This window comes from Lissotriton vulgaris, chromosome 11 (assembly GCF_964263255.1).
Source record: "Lissotriton vulgaris chromosome 11, aLisVul1.2, whole genome shotgun sequence".
Classification (NCBI taxonomy): Eukaryota; Metazoa; Chordata; class Amphibia; order Caudata; family Salamandridae; genus Lissotriton; species Lissotriton vulgaris.
Genome location: NC_141699.1, coordinates 19,930,080 through 19,949,363, shown reverse-complemented (window position 1 = coordinate 19,949,363; position 19,284 = coordinate 19,930,080).

The following is a 19,284-nucleotide window of genomic DNA, read 5'->3' as shown; positions in this document are numbered from 1 at the left end:
CATAAAAGATGTGGATATTATCAGCCGCAGCAAGGCCGCATCTGGGGCACTTAGGGACTTAGGGGACGGGGTCACAAACTTCGCTATTTTTTCGGCGTGTAGTACAGCCTATTAATGACAGAGAAGTGCTTTTTTTTGTGAGGCTGACCTGACAAACTTATATAAGATTTGGAGGGATATCCCATACAAGCTAGCTGAGACTTCCTCCAACAAGGAGGAATCCCATACTAGATGTAGTGGGGGAGATTGTAGTTCCTCCATGTCCAGCAAATTTCTGTACCAGAATCCCACATCTTTCTTCCTGGGGTTAGGTGATTGAGGGGCAAGCTCGATGTCCCAGTTCCCCCCAATATTCTCTTTCTCAGACAGATACCAAGAGCATAGCTGCATATACTTAAATCTGGAAAGGGAATCCCCAATCTTGACCCTCAGGACCTCCCAAGGGAGGACCCCCTCCGATGTTACTAAATCCGACCATACCGTGATCCCTGCTCTCCTGATGGGGAGTGATAGACTATCCCTGAGGCATAGCGGTAGACCAGGGGAGTCCCAGATTGGGGCTAAGACGGAGTAATATCTTATACCCCATCTCCCTCTGACTCTGTACCAAACCAAAAGAGCTGATTTTAATACCTTGAGGCGGACTTTTTAGTAAAATTTTGGCGCTCCAAATTTATATAGGAAGCCTGTGTCCCCCCCTCCCTCAAGGTTAGCCATTATAATCAAAATCCGACCCCAGTTGGAATTGTCAGGGCTAAAAAGGAGAGAGAGGATATTTTTTAGCTGGAAAGAAAATGCGTACCACAACACATCTGGGAGCACTAGGCCTCCTTTTAGCAGATTTCTCTTTAACTTTTTCCAGGAGAGCCTGGAGTTTTTATTAGCCCAGATGAAGCTCCATATTTTCCGCTGGATTTTCCCCAAGATTTTCTCTGGTATGGTACTAAACAGGTACGTCAGTTTGGGCAAGATAAACATCTTAACGAAATTCACCCGGCCATATTGTCAGGGGAAGGTTCTGCCACCTGGAAAAAAGATGGTCAATCTCCTTAGCCACTTTCTTCATATTGGTCTGGGTGATATTATTTAGGTCTTGAGTTATTGTTATCCCCAGGTACTTAAACTCACCACTACGGGCACCTGCCCAATTATCCACCCCCAAGCACATAACCTCCATTTTAGAATTCTTAATCAGTTAGCCAGAGCACATACCAAATTCGGTCAAGGCGTTCTCAACCCTGGGAAGCACCTCAGCCGGGTTACTGGTATAAACCAGTAGATCATCAGCATACAGGGCTAGTTTACAGCTGTAATCCATAACACTAAAGGGGGTGATCAATTCGTCCCTCCTCAAAGCCTGCGCCAGGGGTTTGATATAAATATAGAACAGTAGGGGAGAGATGGAGCACCCCTGCCTGCAAAAACAACAATGGATTTAGGCCCAGATCTCTGTACTGGGGTGAATGTATGACATTGTTCTGTATTCTGTCCATCAACTGTTGTTTTTGCATTTGTCACCCCGAGTGGGCTGGGTATGCTCAGACATGAGTCACATGCTCTCCACACCACTGGAGTCAAGCTATCCTGGCTGAAGAGGGCTGATAGCCAGAAACAGGTCCTAGGATGATTGATTCCGGTCCAGGAAAGACATGGCTTGGCAGTTCGGGCTGGACTGTTCCCATGAGGCACAGGGTCAAGGCTGATTTGCATATGGCCATGTCTGAACTGGGGTGGTGTGGAGTGCAAAAAAACGATGGATTTAGGCCCAAATCTCTGTACTGGGGTGAATGAATGACATTGTTCTGCATTCTGTCCATCAACTGTGCTTTTTGCACCTTTTTATATTAAAGCGCGGCGTCAGGAGGCCATTTAAGAGTATAGCTGCGGAAGCGCCCTCATAACACCCTCTAAGAGTTTCAATGAAACATAGTTCTTAATACTTCCCATAGGAAGCCCCAATTGACACGGTCGAAGGCCTTCGCAGCATCATACGCTGACACTGCCAAGGGTTCCGACTGCGCCAGCACTAAATCGACACTACCTATTAGTTGCAGGGTTAACTCTTGAATATGTCTGCCGGGGATAAAACCCTTTTGGTCTGAGTTTATAAGTTGTGGGGCCAACTTAGCCATAGGAGATCGGCCTATAGGAGTCTGCCTTAAGGGGATCCTTCCCAGGTTTTAATATGAGCACTATTATGGGCTCTTTCCAAGATGGAGGAGCCCTTCCCTCTGGGCTGTATACATAATTAAAGAGTTCACAAAGCCTTGAAACCAGGACCTCCTGAAACACCTTAAATACTTCTCTTGGGATAGCATCTGTCCCTGCGACTTTATTATTCTTTACTTTCTTAATAAGGGATCTAATTTCTTCCTCCGTAAAGGGACTATTCTCATCATGTTCCGACCTTCCTCTGTCAGACGTGGTAAGGCCTTGTTCTCCAGCCTTTTTGAGATGTTATCAGGGCTTGGGGAAGCCTCCTCCTCATAAAGGTTAGAGAATAGGGAGCGCAAATGTCTCTGCATATCCTCCTGATCGGAAGAAATAGTTCCCTGATCATCTATGATTAAGTTGTTAATATTATTTCTTACCCTATCCGCTTTGATCTTACGGGCCAAGACTGCTCCAGCTTTTTCCCCATATTCGTAGTTCTCAATACCATGGACAGCCCATTGCGCTTTAACTTTTAGGTCTAACATCGCCCTATATTCAGAACGTTGGAGTTCCAGGTCCTCCAGAACTTGTGGCAGGTTGCCTGGATGCCCATTCAATCTAGCAGCTTCTAGAGAAGATATCCTATCCTCTAATTTTTTTTTATTTCAGTGCCTCCTCCCTATTCTTAGCACAAATCAGACTATGCATATGCCCCCGTATATGGACCTTGCATGCATCCCAAACAAATTCTTGCGATGTTGAGCCATTGTTATCATAGAAAACATTCTCAATCGAAGTGCTAAGAGCCGTAACTATATCCTGATCCTGAAGCATTGCCCTTTTCAGGGTCATCTGTATGCTAAATTATCCCTAGGGCTGCCGGCCTGCAAGCAGTCCTTAACTGCTACTTACCAAGAGAAGTGTAGTCTTTAGGTGGGGAACATGATGGCCGAAGCTAATGGCCGTGATGGAGCCCCTCCAACTGTGTATGGCGGCGGACTCGAGAGGTCAGCAGATGGTGGCTGTTGGCGGTTAGCGGCTGGTGGTGTTTCTCGGCATTCCACCGAGGGAATTTCCTGTACGAGCGGCAGGCGGCAGCGGTGATAACTGGCGAGTGCAGGCTGTGCTTTCCTGCTTCCTCTGAGGAAAAATCCGGCATGAGCAGCGAGGGGTGGCAGTGAGTGGCGAGGGGAGCAGGTTTTTTTTTTCATTTCTCTCTCGCTTTCTCTGTCCCGTCTCGTGGATGGGATAGTTATTGGAGAGGACTGAACTCTGTGAGCTTTAACGAGAAGGCTTAGCTGCATATAGATTGTTATCTGTTCAGCCTTCTCTTAGCGATATTTTTTGAAGGCTCGCGCCCTTGGGCTGAATCTCCTTTTTTGTTTCCTTGCTGGGTAGAGAGTGGATGGTTTGTAGTGCTGGAGGCGGCCTACCTGGTTCCGGGAGCTCGGCGCTGCAAGAGAGTGGAGGAGGAACCCGAGACGCCTGACCCACCGCCTCAGCCTCGGCCTAGGTACAGGTGGGCTGGAGGCATTCTTTTACGGAGGTGCAGTAAGATCGGGCACTTGTAAAGTATCTACAGCCATGAAGTATTCCCGTTGGGGGGTCAAGATAAAGAGGTTACTCATGCTGAAATTAGCTTGGCTCTCAATGGGGTAAAGTCCATCGGGACACAGAAGTAGGGGTGGTCGGACAATAGCGGAGCCCTGGAAAAGCCTGAAGGTGGTATACAAATCCCCCCCCCGTCTGAGGCGGTTAGCTCCGCAAGTGAATATTTGGAGACCTGCATGGAGAGACGTGGGCATGGTACAGCAAGCCTTCACCCTAGTTCCCAGTTAGGTATCTCAGACTGTCCTTTGATAGCTCCTTTGCCTGAGGTGGGGGTTAGCTGTTATACACTACGAAAAAGGGCCGCTAGCACTTTACTAGCCTCCATTAGGCCATCAATCTCCCCTCCTGTTATTGAAATTAAAGCTATTTCCAGAAAAGGGAAGGAGAGTCACATTGGGGTAGATACCCCCAGGGAAGGGAAGGGGCAGAAAAAAGGTGAAGGGAGGCCCATCCACAGCACCTAAATTCACTCCATCTCTGAAGTCTTACTACAGGGTTCTCTCTGCGGTCTCGCTTACTTCGGACAGTAGTAACAATAAAGCCACTAGGATGGCCGCTGCCTCCACTGGGGGCTCGGTTCCATCTACTGCTTCTCTTGTAGCCTTTCCGGGAGTTGCTAAAGTTAAAGCCCCCCAACCTTCACAGGTCAGCCAGCCCTCTCTGCCCCCTCTGCCCCTTTAGTCCCCCCAGCAAGTGTTTGTTCATCCTGCGGTAGAGTTATCAAATAGCTTTTCCATTTTAGCCAGTCAAGGTATGGAACTGGGGGAGCAGGAAGAACTGGGAGATGCTGCTATAAGTCCCCTAGAAGAAGAGGTCCCTCTGAGTAACGATGCAGTAATCATAGCTCCACAGTCAGAGCCGGGCCGGGGACTCTGGCGGACATTTTGTTGAGTCTGAAGGAGGACATTGGCAGGAGATTTATAACCTCGGAGGCAAATCAGGTGGCAATTCAGGCGTCATGTGAGGTACTGGCCCAGATTGTTGAAGAGGTCGCAAAAAGGACAGACGCCCTGGAAGCTGAGTCACCCAAGATCAAGGTCGCTTTGAATTCCTCCCCAGCTGTGGTGGATAAACTGGTACAGCATAACCAAGAGATGAGGGATAACATCGAGCGTCTTGAAAATCACTCCAGGAAAAACAACTTAAAAATTTTGAATGTTCCTGAAGATATTGAAGGGAGTGATATTAAGGCATTCCTGGTCACGCTCCTCAAGACAATGCTTCTGAAAGACTCTCCGGATGCAGACTTGGATCTTCTAAGGGACATTCAGAGGGTTCATCAGGACCCATATAGGAGTAACCCTGGGAAAGAGCGCCCAAGGAAGATCCTGGTGAACTTTCTTACTTATGCCATAAAAGAAAGGATTTTGTCTTCAGCCTTAAAAATTGGCTCTATAAAGTCGACCTCTTTCTCCAGCCCTTTTGCCTTTTCTATTCGTTCAGATGTGTTCCATATAACTGCTACAAGGCAATGGGAGCTGGGCAAGAGAATGGCTTCTTTGAACTCCTTGGGGGCTCGGGCCCAGCTGAAATTCCCTGCAATATTGATGATCCTTCCTGCCTGCTGAGAGTACGGAACCAGGTTGGTAGAGGTTACCTCCCCTGTGGTTATAGGGGGTGATTTCAATGTTCTCTTGGATCCTCGCCAGGATCGATCAAACTATAGTCAGCACATTACTGCTCCACGATCCCGCCGTGCCATAGTCAATATGCTCCAAGAACTAGGTCTAATAGACACTTGGAGGGCCAAGAGGTGGGCAGTCCTGGGTTTTACATATTTCGGTAAAAAGTATGGGCATGCTTCAAGACTGGATTACATTCTAATGGACAGGCCATGTTTAGATACATTAATCAGGAGGCAATGACATCTGAGTACAAACAGAGTCTAGACTGTCAAAACGAACAAATTTACTTCTGCCAGTACAGGATGAGAAGAACATTCTGACTATCGAAATTTTGTTGTTCACAGAATTATGAATAAAGTTGAGTGATAACATCACAATCCTCTCAACAAAGGAAGATGCCCGTTTTTTCTAAACCAACAAACTGGCTAAATACCGCTCTAAAAATAAGCTTTTTTCACTGTTTAAAAAGATACCAAGAGCTCGTACCATTTCTGATGTGCAGGACTTATGATAACAAAACCCCTAACAAAAAACGAACAAATATGTTTGTTTTTACCGCGTGAAATCACAATCAGTAAATAACATGAGTAAAATATCGAGAAGTCGTTCTGAATTGATTTCATTAAAAAAACCATCTAAGGAGAAACTATACAAACAATTGTTTATAACCGTTTACATTATGTCAATATCTTTATTGTTCATGCCCGTAACGTCCTTCCAAGATGGCCGCTATGCATCGAGCGGTCTAGTTTAACAGTACCAAACCCGGAAACGCGGCAACCTCAAATATACCGTTCACCGCACCGTCTTCAATATGCGGTCCGGAGGGGAACGAGTAGGTAACACGGTGCGGTTTCGCCGATAAGGAAGTAAGGACTTTGCGCAAACAGAAAGGTGGGAAGATCGCGTTTTTTAGGAAACGATGGTCCTACACTCACCCAATGCACGCAAATTATTCGCGATATGCTAAAAACTTCCATTAAAACCAACAGCAATGTTTCCATGAGGTGATCCTGCCCCCACCAGAGACCATGAAGTGCTATTAAGCACCAATACATGTAAATATGCTGCTTTTACCATGATGAAATATATATGTTTTGTGTGTCTTGTCTATAGTCACAGTAAGTCCTGTGTTGTTTCTATGTGTGAATTCACAAAACCACTAGTCTCACACTACTTCATTTATGAATGCACTGGACTGGTAAGCCTGCATGCACCAATAAGGTGCGAAAGGGACACCATTACCCTAGGATAAGGCGTGAATCATATGTGTGATACCCTTCCTCTTAAGGAGGGGACCCTTGCCACTAATCATGTGTCATTCTTTCTTCACAGAAACAACGAGAAAGTACAATCGTATGTATAACACGCATTTTTAAAAGTTAACAGCGTTAAAATTATTTTGGTAATTTTACTCATCCTATTCAGTAGAATATAGGCTGGTCCCTGTATTGTCCTGACGAAAAGCCTGGGGAGCTTGAAACATGTTGACCACACACTGATTTAGCCCTATTAAAGGCTAAATAGCAGTGTCACCCCAATTTTAATATATCAATCTAGGAGCTAAATAAAATTTGTGAGGCCCACTAGCACGGTATTTTTTAATTCACTTACACCCACTCCACCACCACATCACTTTACACCACACATAGTCTTTTCACAACAATATTGCTCCTGCGTAGTCCGCTAGTTGCAGCACGCCCCTTTTCGTAGAGAACTGGGATGGCCCCAATGATGAAGCATGTCACCGTGGGGAAACCCCGGTGAGTGAGGGGACTCTAGAAAGACATTTTTCTTTCTTCTTTTGGTTTGTACTGACATATTCTGAGCAGTGACCATAACACACAAACTAGGTCTCTGAATCCAGTACTTTGGATTCCTACTTTTTTTGCTAGATACATTAATCAACATCTATGTACTCCCAGGCGTCTTATCGGACCATGCCCCCATTATACTCACACTTACGATTGGCAGCCCTAGGGATAATTTTGCCATCAAGAAGCTTAGCAATAGCTTATCTAGTGACCATAAAGATGTGAAATCCATTGTTGGTGCCCTTGTATCCCAGTTCTTGGATACAAAACTCATTAGCCTTACTGAATATGGCACCTACTCGAGAACAGGACCAGAAAATAATGTTTAACAAATCATTGCGATTCTATCACAAGGCTGGATGCTCTAACTCTAATACTATAACTCATTTACAGAAGGAACTACACATAACAGAAATCCAATATGAGTGGAATTTAACAGAACAATATATCAGGATCTGCATACTGGTAGTTTATTGACCTCATAACAGATCCACCAATCAACAGCAGGCTCGGTAACCTCTCTGCAGAGAAGCAAATCTCTTCCTTTCTCCTCAGCAGAAGATAAGTAATATTTTATCATTTCTTCAATATTTCCACATTATTTGCATTATATATTGCTAGCTTGTAGAGGCTTCTAGCATATGGGAAGTCTGTTTTTTTTTACCCTGTTACCTCAGCCACCACAAGGTGTCACTTCAGTCCTCGTTTCCATTAGTATTTCTAGGCAAGTTGGCACCTAGAGATAATATACCTTCTCTCAGATTTTCTTTCACACAGTGTGCATTCTTTGACCGGGTGGGTGGGCTATTATTAGAATATGTAGCATGGGGTCAAGTTAATCCCCTTTGGAGAGCAGTTGATATCACAAGTTGGTCTTGCATGCCAAGAAGGCATGTGCACATTTCACCCTTCGACATTCAGGGCGGGGAGCCTCATGTAGTGATACAGCTGGGAATTTTCTAATCAGATGTCAGCATGAATAACATTGCAGCACATTCACAGTCTATGGATCCAGATGCCATAGTTGGCTGTGATCAAGGTGGTCTTGGTGCTGTGATTGCTGTGGTAGCCAGATTGGGAGGCATTGACTAGCTGGTTCTGCTCCACATGTGTCGTGAGTTGCATGTTGATCATCTTTTCCAGTACCTTGGCTGGGAATGAGAGTAGATGATTGGCCAGTAGTTTTAGGTTTACTAGGGTCGGCAGAGGGTTTTTTGAGTAGTGGTCTGCCTTCAGCTTGTTTACAGGCATCTGAAAAGTTGTGCTGATGATTGAGGTGTTGAGCAGTGTGGTGAGTTATTGGCCGATCATCTGGTTTTCGGAGCTGAAGATGTGGTGCGGGTGCGGGTATGGGTAGTGGGAGCTCCCCTGTGGAGGGTTTTCATGATGGAGGTGCTGTCCTGGATGAAGAAGTGGTTTCAGGTCGTTAATCTGTGGTGCATGTCTGTTGCGGTGGAGGCTGATCTCTTGAGGAAGTCAGTAGGTGTAGGTTGAAGTTTGAAGTTTCTTTATATGGTTGTGATCTTGTCGTGGAAGAATTTGGGGAGGTTGTTGCACAGCTGTTGTGAGGGTGTGATGTTGCTTTCACTGGCAGCAGGGTTGGAGAATGCGTTAATGATGTTGAAAACTTCCTGCTGTTGTTTGTGGTGGTTTTGATACGTGCTGCTTGGGCTGTCTGCTTTTTTGGACTCAGCAGGCAGTGGTAAAGGTTAAGTGAGGTCTTGAAGGCTTCCCTGCCAGAGGGATCTTTGCTAGTGTGCAATCTTCTTCTCCAGCTGTTTGCTGTCACATTTAGCTGTTCTTAGTTCTTGGGTGTACCAGCTGGCCATTTTAGAGGATCTTCACTGCTTGTTGCTCTTCATGGGGGTGATACTGTTGCTCAATTGGTGTTATTGAAGTTTTTAATTCCATCTTCCAGGTTGATGGTGGCAGCTGGGTTGGAGCTGTTAGAGGCGTCCGTCCAGGTGGTCTCTGATATTTTGCTCCATTTGTGGTCAGTCACTGGTCATCTTGGGGGTGGCGGTTTGGGGGCGGGAGATGCTGAAGTGGACAATGGAGTAATCGGTCCATGTGAGTTTTGTGATGTGGCTGTATTTGGCACGGTTGCTGGAGGTGAAGATGGAGTCCAGCGTGTGTATACTGTATGCGTTAGGTTGCAGACAGTCTGGGTCAGTCTGAGGCTGTTCATACTGTTGAGGAGGTGTGCAGTATTGGTGTCATTGAGGTCATTGATGTGGAAGTTAAAGTTGCTAAGGAAGATGTAGTCCTTGGAGTCCAGGGCTAAGGGTGCAATGAAGTCTGCAATGGTGTTACAGAAGCAGGAGCACTGGTTGGCGGGGTCAGTACGGGAGGGTGCATCTGATGGTCATCTTGTTGTCAGTGTGGAGCTTAAAGTTTAGTTGTTTCATGGGGGTAGTGGTAGTGTTTGGGTGGTGGTGCCTTGTATGGTCTCTTTAGGAATGATGGCTATTCCTCCTCCAGGCTTGTTGTTGCTGTCCTGGTGGGTGATTTTATATCTGTTGGGGAATGCTGTGGTGATGTTCGGGGTGGAAGCAGGGGTGAGCCAGGTCTCAATGAGGAAGACTATGTTGGGGGTAAGGGTGGTGATGAGGTCCATTAGTTCGATGGTGCGCTTGCACATAGAGCGAGTGTTGAGGAGCAGGAAGTGGAGTCAGTGAGCTGATTTTAGTGTGCTGTGGCAAGAGGATGTCATGGTAGATTGTGGCATGACGGTGGTCGTGTTGGTGCAGGAGAAGGCTCATCTGGCACAGGATAACTGTTCTACCACAGAGTTTGGTGCATTGTTGTTGCAGTGTTTGCTTGGCCGTCCAGTGTTGAGTGCACAGAGGGCATCCTACAGGCTAGGAGCCAGGGGTTCTGGCACTCAACATGGTCCAGGCTTGGACAGGCGCAGATGGATGCAACTACTGGCCACAACTCCTGCATTCTCGCATTGTGGACTCCATGAAGTAGGTCCTGGGAGGGGGTTTCTGGGAGGCTATGGTCGCGGCTAGGCAGGAGAACAGCGGCAGCAAACAGGAGGCTGAAGGTGGGAAAAAATGGGTGCAAAGCCAACAGATTTAGCAGTGGCAAAAATGGGAAAAGGAATTCAGCTAAAAGAAAACGAACAGCACAAGGTTGGGCAAAGAGTCAAGCAAAGGAAATAGAAGCACAAGAAATCTGCAAAGGGAATGAGCTAACGGAGACAGAACAGCACAAGAATAAGCAAGAAATTAGGCAATGAGAAAGAGAACTGCGCCAGAATGGGAGAAGGAATTAGGCAAAGGGAAGAAGAGAATTGCTGTCAGACAAGCACAACAAGACCTGCGCAGCAGAGTAGTGAAGTAGTGGCATGGGGCTGGCAGCACAAGGGAGAGCTGGGTCTGGGACCTGCTCAATGGGGCCGCACTGAGGTCCCCATTAAGTAGGTCCTGGAAGGAGGGAGGGGCGCTGGGAGGTGGTGGGCACGGCTAGGCTGGAGAATGGCGACAGCAATCGGAAGGCAGGAAAAAACAGGCAGCAAAATGAAAGATTAAGCAGTGGCAATAATGTGCAAAGGAATTGAGCAAAAAGAAAGAGAACAACACAAAAATTAGCAAGGAGTCACGCAAAGTGAAAAGAAGCACAAGAAATTGGCAAAGGAAATGAGCACATTGAGAGAGAACAGCACACGAATAAGCAAGTAATTTGGCAAGGAGAAAGAGAACAGCACAAGAGTGGGCACGGGAAAGTTGAAAAGCGCAGTTAGACAAGCAGAGATATGCAGGGGCATATTTAAAGGAAACTGTTGGAGCACAGAGTTAGGCCAAATTTGCTAACGCCATGCTCTGACAGTTTCAAAACACAGATGTGCAGTATTTACAAGAATGCGGCACACCCTTGCGTCCCCCTTATCGCTGGTGCTAAATTTAGCTGCATAGCGCTAATGCAGGCACCCTTGCACTATGCAACGGTGCCTGTGTTGCAGGGAATGATTGGTCAAGTGCAGGAAGGTGTCCCTTCCTGCACATAAACAATCACTAATGGTGATTTGTAACTTCAATGGGTGCTGCAGAATGCAGCATATATAGCAGTTGCAAAACGTTATTTTTTAATGATTGTTTATGTGCATAAAGGGACACTTTCCTGCACATGAACAATCACTAATGGCGATTTGCTGCTTCTGTAGGTGCTGCAGAATGGAGCACACATAAAAACAGCAAAAACAAGGAAAAATTATTCATTTCTACTCATTGTGCCTTTTTAAGACCAGGTTTTCCCTGGTCTTATTTTTGGCACTGCCACATTTATGCCACCCTTGTAAATAGGGTACAGAATCAAAAAGAAATGAGTGTTGAAATGGAATGCCAACCACATCACTCATTGCTTGCCCCTTTGTTGCAGATGACTGCTGCAGTACGGGGCATATTTACAAGGTGACCTTAAGCCACATTAAGTGGCGTAACACCATCTTGAAAATTTGGAGCAGGGCATTGCGCCACAGGAACATCATTAAACAGGATGTTCCTGTGGCTCAATGCACTTGTAAATCTGCCCCTCAGTTTTAAAGACTTTAGCAAAAATAGTGCAATGAGGTTTAAAGAGCCATCTGTGGTTATCTGATCCTGCCTTGATCAAGAAAAAGTTACAAGTTCAGGCCAACTGTGATGGAGCACGGGCCTGCTACAGGGACCCAGTTAGGCCGGCTGAACATAGTACCTTAAATCCTGGTGTGAGAAGAATTGTGAGGATTCGTATAAAAAATGGGTTGCATTGTCAAAGCGATGCATCGGTTCAAAGATGCGGCAAGGTTGTGGCTTTAGGCCCTGCTGTCTCATTGTCGAAGGTCCTGCTGGCGAGGGCTTGGGATCTGAAGTCTTGATTCAAGGATGTCGTAATTGGGGTGATACGTAGGTTCAGAGGAGCTGCGAGGCTGGGATGCAGAATCTGGTGTCATTGTTGAGGCTGACATTGATGAGGGATGCAAGGGCCTGAGTCGAAGTAGCATCACGCAGCGACAGTTCTGATGCAACGACGGGCTGCAATGCGGGACTTTGCGGCAGTCCAATACATGCAGCAATCATAATTTGTCAAGTCAAGTCAAGTCAAAGAATTTATATAGCGCACTACATACCCAGAGGGTCTCAAGGCGCTTAGGGAGGGGAGGAGGATTACTTGTCAAATATCCACGTTTTAAGTTGCTTTCTGAATGCTAGGTGGTTGTGGGTAAGGCAAAGGTGAGTGGGGAGTGAGTTCCATGTTTTAGCAGGCAGGTATGAGAAGGATCTGCCTCCCATGGTGGTCTTGTTGATGCGAGGTACAGTGGCGAGGGCTTGGTTGGAAGAACGTAGATGGCGGGGGGGGTGTAGAAGGACAGTCGTGAGTTGAGGCACTCTGGTCCGATGTCGTAGAGTGATTTGTGTGCGTGGGTCAACAGTCGGAAAGTGATCCTCTTATTGACGGGTAGCCAGTGGAGGTCTTTCAGGTGACCAGAGATGTGTTCGTTGCGTGGGATGTCTAATATGATCCTGGCTGAGGTGTTTTGGATTCGTTGGAGTTTCTTCTGGAGTTTAGCGGTGGAACCTGCGTAGAGGGTGTTTCCGTAGTCCAGTCGGCTCGTGACCAGAGCATGGGTGACTGTTTTTCTGGTTTCGGTGGGGATCCAGCGAAATGTTTTTTTGAGCATGCGAAGAATGTTGAAGCAGGATGAGGATACGGCGCTGACTTGTCTGTTCATTGAGAGTGAGGAGTCCAGGATGACGCCTAGGTTCCGTGCGTGGTCTGTCGGGATGGGTGCTTTTCCAAGGGCTTCTGGCCACCAAGAGTCGTCCCATGCAGAGGGGGATGTACCTAAGATGAGGACTTCTGTTTTATCTGAGTTCAGTTTCAGACGGCTGTGTTTCATCCATTCGGCAACTTCTTTCATTCCTTCGTGTAGGTTAGTTTTGGCGGTGCTGGGGTCATTGGTGAGAGAAAGGATCAGTTGAGTGTCATCCGCGTAAGAGATGATGTTGAGGTTGTGTTGGCGGGCGATGGCCGCGCGGGGGCTCATGTATACGTTGAAGAGGGTGGGACTGAGTGAGGACCCTTGGGGTACGCCACAGATGACTTCAGTGGCCTCGGACTTGAATGGTGGGAGGCGGACTCTCTGGGTTCTTCCGGTGAGGAACGAGGTGATCCATTCAAGAGCATTTCCTTGGATTCCGATGTTTCTGAGGCGTTGTAAAAGGGTGCTATGACAGACTGTGTCAAAGGCTGCGGAGAGGTCGAGGAGGATGAGCGCGACTGTGTCTCCATTGTCCAGTAGAGTTCGAATGTCGTCTGTTGCTGCGATGAGGGCGGTCTCAGTGCTGTGCTTTGCTCGGAAGCCAGATTGTGAGGGGTCGAGGGATTTGTTGGCTTCGAGGAAAGCGGCGAGCTGGTTGTTGACAGCTTTCTCGATTACTTTGGCCGGGAATGGAAGGAGCGAAATGGGGCGGTAATTTTTGAGTTCGGTGGGGTCCGCTGTGGGTTTTTTCAGAAGGGCGGTGAGTTCAGCGTGTTTCCAACTTTCCGGGAAGGTGGCGGAGTTGAAGGAGCAGTTGATGACGTCTCGGAGGTGCGGTGCTATGACGAAGTCTGCTTTGTTGAAGATGTGGTGAGGACATGGGTCTGTGGGGGATCCTGAGTGGATGGAGTTCATCAGGCGGATGGTGTCCTCAGTGGAGATTGGTTTCCTGTCGATAAGGGTGTTCAAGGGGGGAGAATGTTCAGCATATGGTTGGGTGGGCTGGTCTCCGGGTTGGTTGTCGAAGCTGTTGTGGATGTCTGCAATTTTGTTGTGGAAGAATGAGGCTAGGGAGTCGCAGAGGACTTGAGAGGGGGTGATGTCGTTGGAGTTGGTCGAGGGATTGGTAAATTCCTTGACGATGTTGAAAAGTTCCTTGCTGTTGTGGGCGTTGTTGTCTAGTCGATCCTTGAATGCTGTTTTCTTGGCCTTTCGGATTAGTTGGTGGTGTGTGCGGGTGGCGTTTTTGAAGGCGTCCTTGGTGCTAGAGGTTGGGTCTTTTTTCCAGGCCTTTTCAAGGGAGCGGCAGAGTTTCTTGGATTTCTTAAGGTCATCGTTGAACCATGAGGCCTTCTTGCTGCCAGGTTTGCTTTGACGTTTTTTCAGTGGTGCTAAGGTGTCGGCGGTGTTGGATAACCATAGGGTGAAGTTGGCGGCGGCTTGGTCTGGGTTAGAAGAGTGGGCTGGGGTGTTTAGAAGGAGCGATGAGGAGATCTGGTCGATGGTAATTTTGTTCCAGTTTCTTCGCAGAGATGGTTGGGGGTGGTTGATGGGTTTTGGTTTGTTGTAGGTGAAGTGAACGCAGCTGTGGTCAGTCCAGAGGAGATCCGTAGTGTGGCTGAAGGAGACATGCTTGCTGGAGGTGAAGATGGGGTCGAGTGTGTGACCTGCGATGTGGGTGGGGGAAGTGACCAGTTGTTTAAGTCCGAGGTTGGCGAGGTTGTCCAAGAGGGTGGTGGTGTTGCGGTCGTTGATCTTTTCAAGGTGAAAGTTGAGGTCTCCCAGAAGGATGTAGTCTTTCGAGGGGAGCGCGTGTGGAGTGATGAAGTCCGTGATGTCTTCACTGAATTTTGCGCGGGTCCTGGTGGTCTGTAGAGGAGGGTGCCTCTGAGTGTGGTCTTGGGGTCGATGTGGATCTGGAAGTGAAGGTGTTCGGAGTTGGCGAGGTTGGCGTCAGAGCTGGTTGAGATTGATTTTTTATGGACGATAGCGATTCCTCCACCTGTGTGGCCGGTACGGTCCTTGCGTGTGATCTTATAATCTTCAGGGATGGCAATGGTGATGTCTGGGGCGGAGGAAGCGTTCATCCATGTTTCTGTTAGGAAGGCAATGTCTGGAGAGATGGTGTCTAGTAGATTCCATAGGTCAATGGCGTGTCTGTGGACTGATCGGGTGTTGAGAAGGATGCATTGTAGGTGGTTGGGGTCGGGAATCTGTGGTGTGGTCGTAGTGGAGATGTTGTCGGTGCCGCTGAATTTGCAGGAGTAGCAAGAGAAAGGTCCATGGGTGTGTCCAGGAGCGGCTTGGACGCAGTTGGGGGCGCGACCGGGGTTAAGGGCTAGGAGGGTGGCGGCATCGTAGGTGATGCGGGAGGGCGGCGCGGTGCGAGGGGCAGGGGGTCTGGCGCTGGGCGCGGTCCAGGCGCGGACGGGCGTAGACGGGCTTACCTTTGGCGCACCTTCGGCGTGGCCGTAGCGCGTGGACGCTGCGCGTGTGGACATCCGACATAAATGGAGAGTGGAGGGGGCGGAGCGTGGGAGGGGCAGCAAATGGACCAGCGCTCCTACTGTTCTGTTAAAGCGCCACAAAGTCCCTCGCACAGCGCTATTCAATTACAATTATAGTGGCACTTGGAAGACGAGCTGAACGAGCACAGCGCTAGTCAATTACAGTGGCACTTGGAAGACAAGCGAGTCAAAAACAAAGTCCCTCGCACAGCGCTATTCAATTACAAGTATAGTGGCTTTTGAAAAACAAGCGCGTTAATTACCAAGCCCCTCGCATAGCGCTATTCAAATATAGAGGCTCTTGGAAGGCACAGCGATATTCAATTACAATTACAGTGGCACTTGGAAGACAAGCGCGTCAAAAACAAAGTCCCTCGCACAGCGCTATTCAAATATATATATGTAATATATATGTTGGTTCTGCTCGGGTTGTGCCACACAGCAGGTGAGATGCGTTGCTTCTGCTGGATCCACAGAGACTGGTAAAGCACCTTAGACCCTCTTCCAAGGGTCCAGGTCTGGGGTGGCACCACTTGGCCACTAGAGTTCAGGTGAAGGAGCAAGGTAGTTTGAGATTTCTGTCCCTGAGACTCCAATCAGGAGGCCAGACAGCTAGCCCTTGGTGTCACTCTGTGGTTATGGGTTCAAGAAATGCAGGTCCAGTACTTCTCACCTAGGCAAAAGGGCAGCAGGTCAGCACAGCAAGGAAGCACTCAGCAATGCAGTACCAGCAGGGCAGCAGTCCAGGGCAGTGGCAGCCCAACATCAGCACAGCAGTCCTTCTTCCTGACAGAGTATCACATGTCCAGAGGTGTACTGAAGTGGTGGTGTCTCAGGTCCAGTATTTATACCAAGTTGTGCCTTGGAAGTGGGGGTGAAGCTTCTACAGCTTTCCCTTTGAAGTCCTCAGGCATCCTGCCTTCCCTCTCTTGACTTCAGACTAACTACAGGGGTATGAGGCCCTTTGTATGGAGGCAGGACATAGCAAATTCAGATGTAAGTGCGGCTGTGCCCAGCTCCTCCATCCAATCCTGTCACTGATGGCCCATCCAGGCACATGTATGCTTTCTATTGTGTGTGGCTTTCCAGAAGGAATACACAAAATTCAACTGTCCGCTCTACCCAGGCATGTGACCCAGGTACAGGTTAGAAGCAGTAAGTGGCTAAGGTAAGAAAATGCCAACTTTTAAAAAGTGCAATTTTCAGAATAGCTATTTAAAATCTGACTTCAGCATAAGTTAGGATTTTTCAATACATATCAAAAGACGCCAAACATGAACTGGGTACCTGCTCCCTTTTGGAAATTGTAGTTTATTAAATGGTAATAAGGTAATCCCTTTTGTTGGTCTACAGGAGAGGTAGGCCTTGCAGTAGTGAAAAACAAATGTAATAGTTTCTCACTACCGAGACACACAAACCCTTTAAATACACTTTACCCTGCCTTCTGGGCTGCCCCGGACCTACCCTAGGGGTGGCTTACATGTATAAAAAGGGAAGGATTGGGCTAGGTAAAATGTTTATTTTGCCAGGTTAATATGGCATTTTAAAATGGCCTTCACAGGATGCAATGGCAGGCCAAATACATGTGTAAAGTGCTACTTAAGTGGGTGGCACAATCAGTGCTGCGGGCAGACTAGTAGCATTTACTTTACAGGGCCTCAGCACAAGTAGCACCACTTTACTAGGAACATAAGTAGATTAAATATTCCTTTTGGGTGTAAGCCAATTCTATCATGTTTTAGGGAGTGAGCACAAGCACATTAGGACTGGTTAGCAGCGGTAAAGTGTACAGAGTCATAAGGCCACCAAAAACAGATTCAGCAAAAAGTGGAGGGTGAAGGCAAAAGGTTTGAGGCTGACTCTGCAGAGATGGCCAGGTCCAGCAATTTCATATTTGCCCATCTAGTAGAAGATGTTAATTGTTTGTTTTTTGTAAGGATATAGGACTATCGGCCATTTCAGCAGGTCACATCTTGAGATCGTTATGTCTCAAAGTTCCTCCTAAAACAGAATATTCTGCATTGTGAGATGGAAAGGTGGTGTTGAGCTTATTATCTTCACCTGATAATGATTTCATTTCTAGAAAACAGTTATCAGTGAACTCATGTTTGATCTCACTTAGAATGGTTTGAATGCTGCATATTTAAATTAGGACAATACATTATTTTCTCCTCCTGGTGTTACCATCTTTATTTCCACCCGTTCTACTTATTTCAAAACAGGATGTGGGAAGATGTCCTTATTCCTGTGAGTCACAAACTTATCCTTTCCTTTCTTCTTCTGCTTCCCAGCTATAAATCAATTAAAAAAGACATTTACTCTATAATTCACTCAACTGTGGTCAGACTAGTTTTGGTAGTCTAAATTTAAAACCCATTATTACCAACTGGTAGAAGGTGTTTCTTGCACTTTAACTTTCAAGCTTTACCATAACTGAGCCTCCAGGCTTCTACAAGAATTAAAAACCTACCCCACTTACATGACAGAAAGTTTGGAGACCATTAAAAAAACACAGCTGTAAAGATAATGTCTCCCTTAATTTTCTATGGTTTCTTTCTTAGTTTCATGTTCAAGGTCCCGCCTTCTTCACGGTAAGCTGAATTTACTCCAACTTCATGGAGTTCAATGGATTCTGCTCTGAGCACACTTGTTGGATATAAATCAAGGACTCTGGAAGACATATTTTCAGCATCTCTTAAGAGACCTTCTTTATAGGCATTGACTTTAAGGATGAGGAGGTTTGCTGCTTTGCAGAGATAAGTCTACAGGTTACTGTATGGTGATTGGTAAATCAGTTATGAGTTGTCTGGTACACTAGTATGCAGATCCTGATATATTGTTTAATTGTATCCATGTTCAATTTATGTTATGTTTAATTGTATTTGCTGCTGCAGTTTGACAGTAGAAAGGATCCAATCATAATGTTTTCTTGTGTATATTTAGTGGAATCTAAACCATCTGTCATATTGGAGGGGAGGGCTTAAAAACAGAGCCATGTGAAAGCTCTCTGAGTCTTCAAGAAGCATTACAAGGCAATGCACAATGTCCCCTATGGTAAATGCCAATGAGATATGTTAACATACTATGTGCATTTCCAGGTGTGAGAAATAAACATGTATTTGAGAACTTCTGGACAACTAGTCACAGATGGGGGCGGAGCTTGCCGGCGTCCATGAAAGACGTGTAAGCGCTGAGCTCCTCGCCTGAGCCCCTTTAATATTCGACAAAACTATTGTTTTGGCACCTGGCTGGCCCTGGAATTTGTGGGTATCGCTTCAGCTGCCCCCGGTGCTGGTGGGAGCACCTTCCCCGGTCGGAATCGGTTGTGGTTTCGCTCCGCTGGCTGGCGGAGGTCGGAGTGGCGGACCAGGCCGCAATCCACGGACTATCCTGAGGGGCTGCCCGGCCTGCGTCACGCTGCGTGCGGCGTGTGGTGCTGGTGTGGACTCGGTCTACCGGATCGGCGACTATCCTGTGGTTTCTGCTGAGTGACTTTCACCTGTGCTTTGGAGAGTGGACGTGGTCGCACTGCTCACGGAGGTGCATTCACTGTGGCCCAACAGCTGTGGCTTGGAAGCGCACCGGCGAGGCCCGGGAACTCCGCGGCGGGAAGCTATATCCTCCCGAAGACATTTGGCGGAGGACATCTCCGGCTGGGACGCCTCAGGGGCAGACGAGGCACAGTGGCCGGGAAGTGTGCTGGAGTGGGTTGGTACTATTCCCTTGGCGTCAGTGTGATCCGCACAGTTGTGCGCGCCCGGTGGCGAGCTTCGTCGCCCACTAAGCCCGCCCGAGGCTAGCTGCCTGCGGCCGCCATTTTGGCTTCA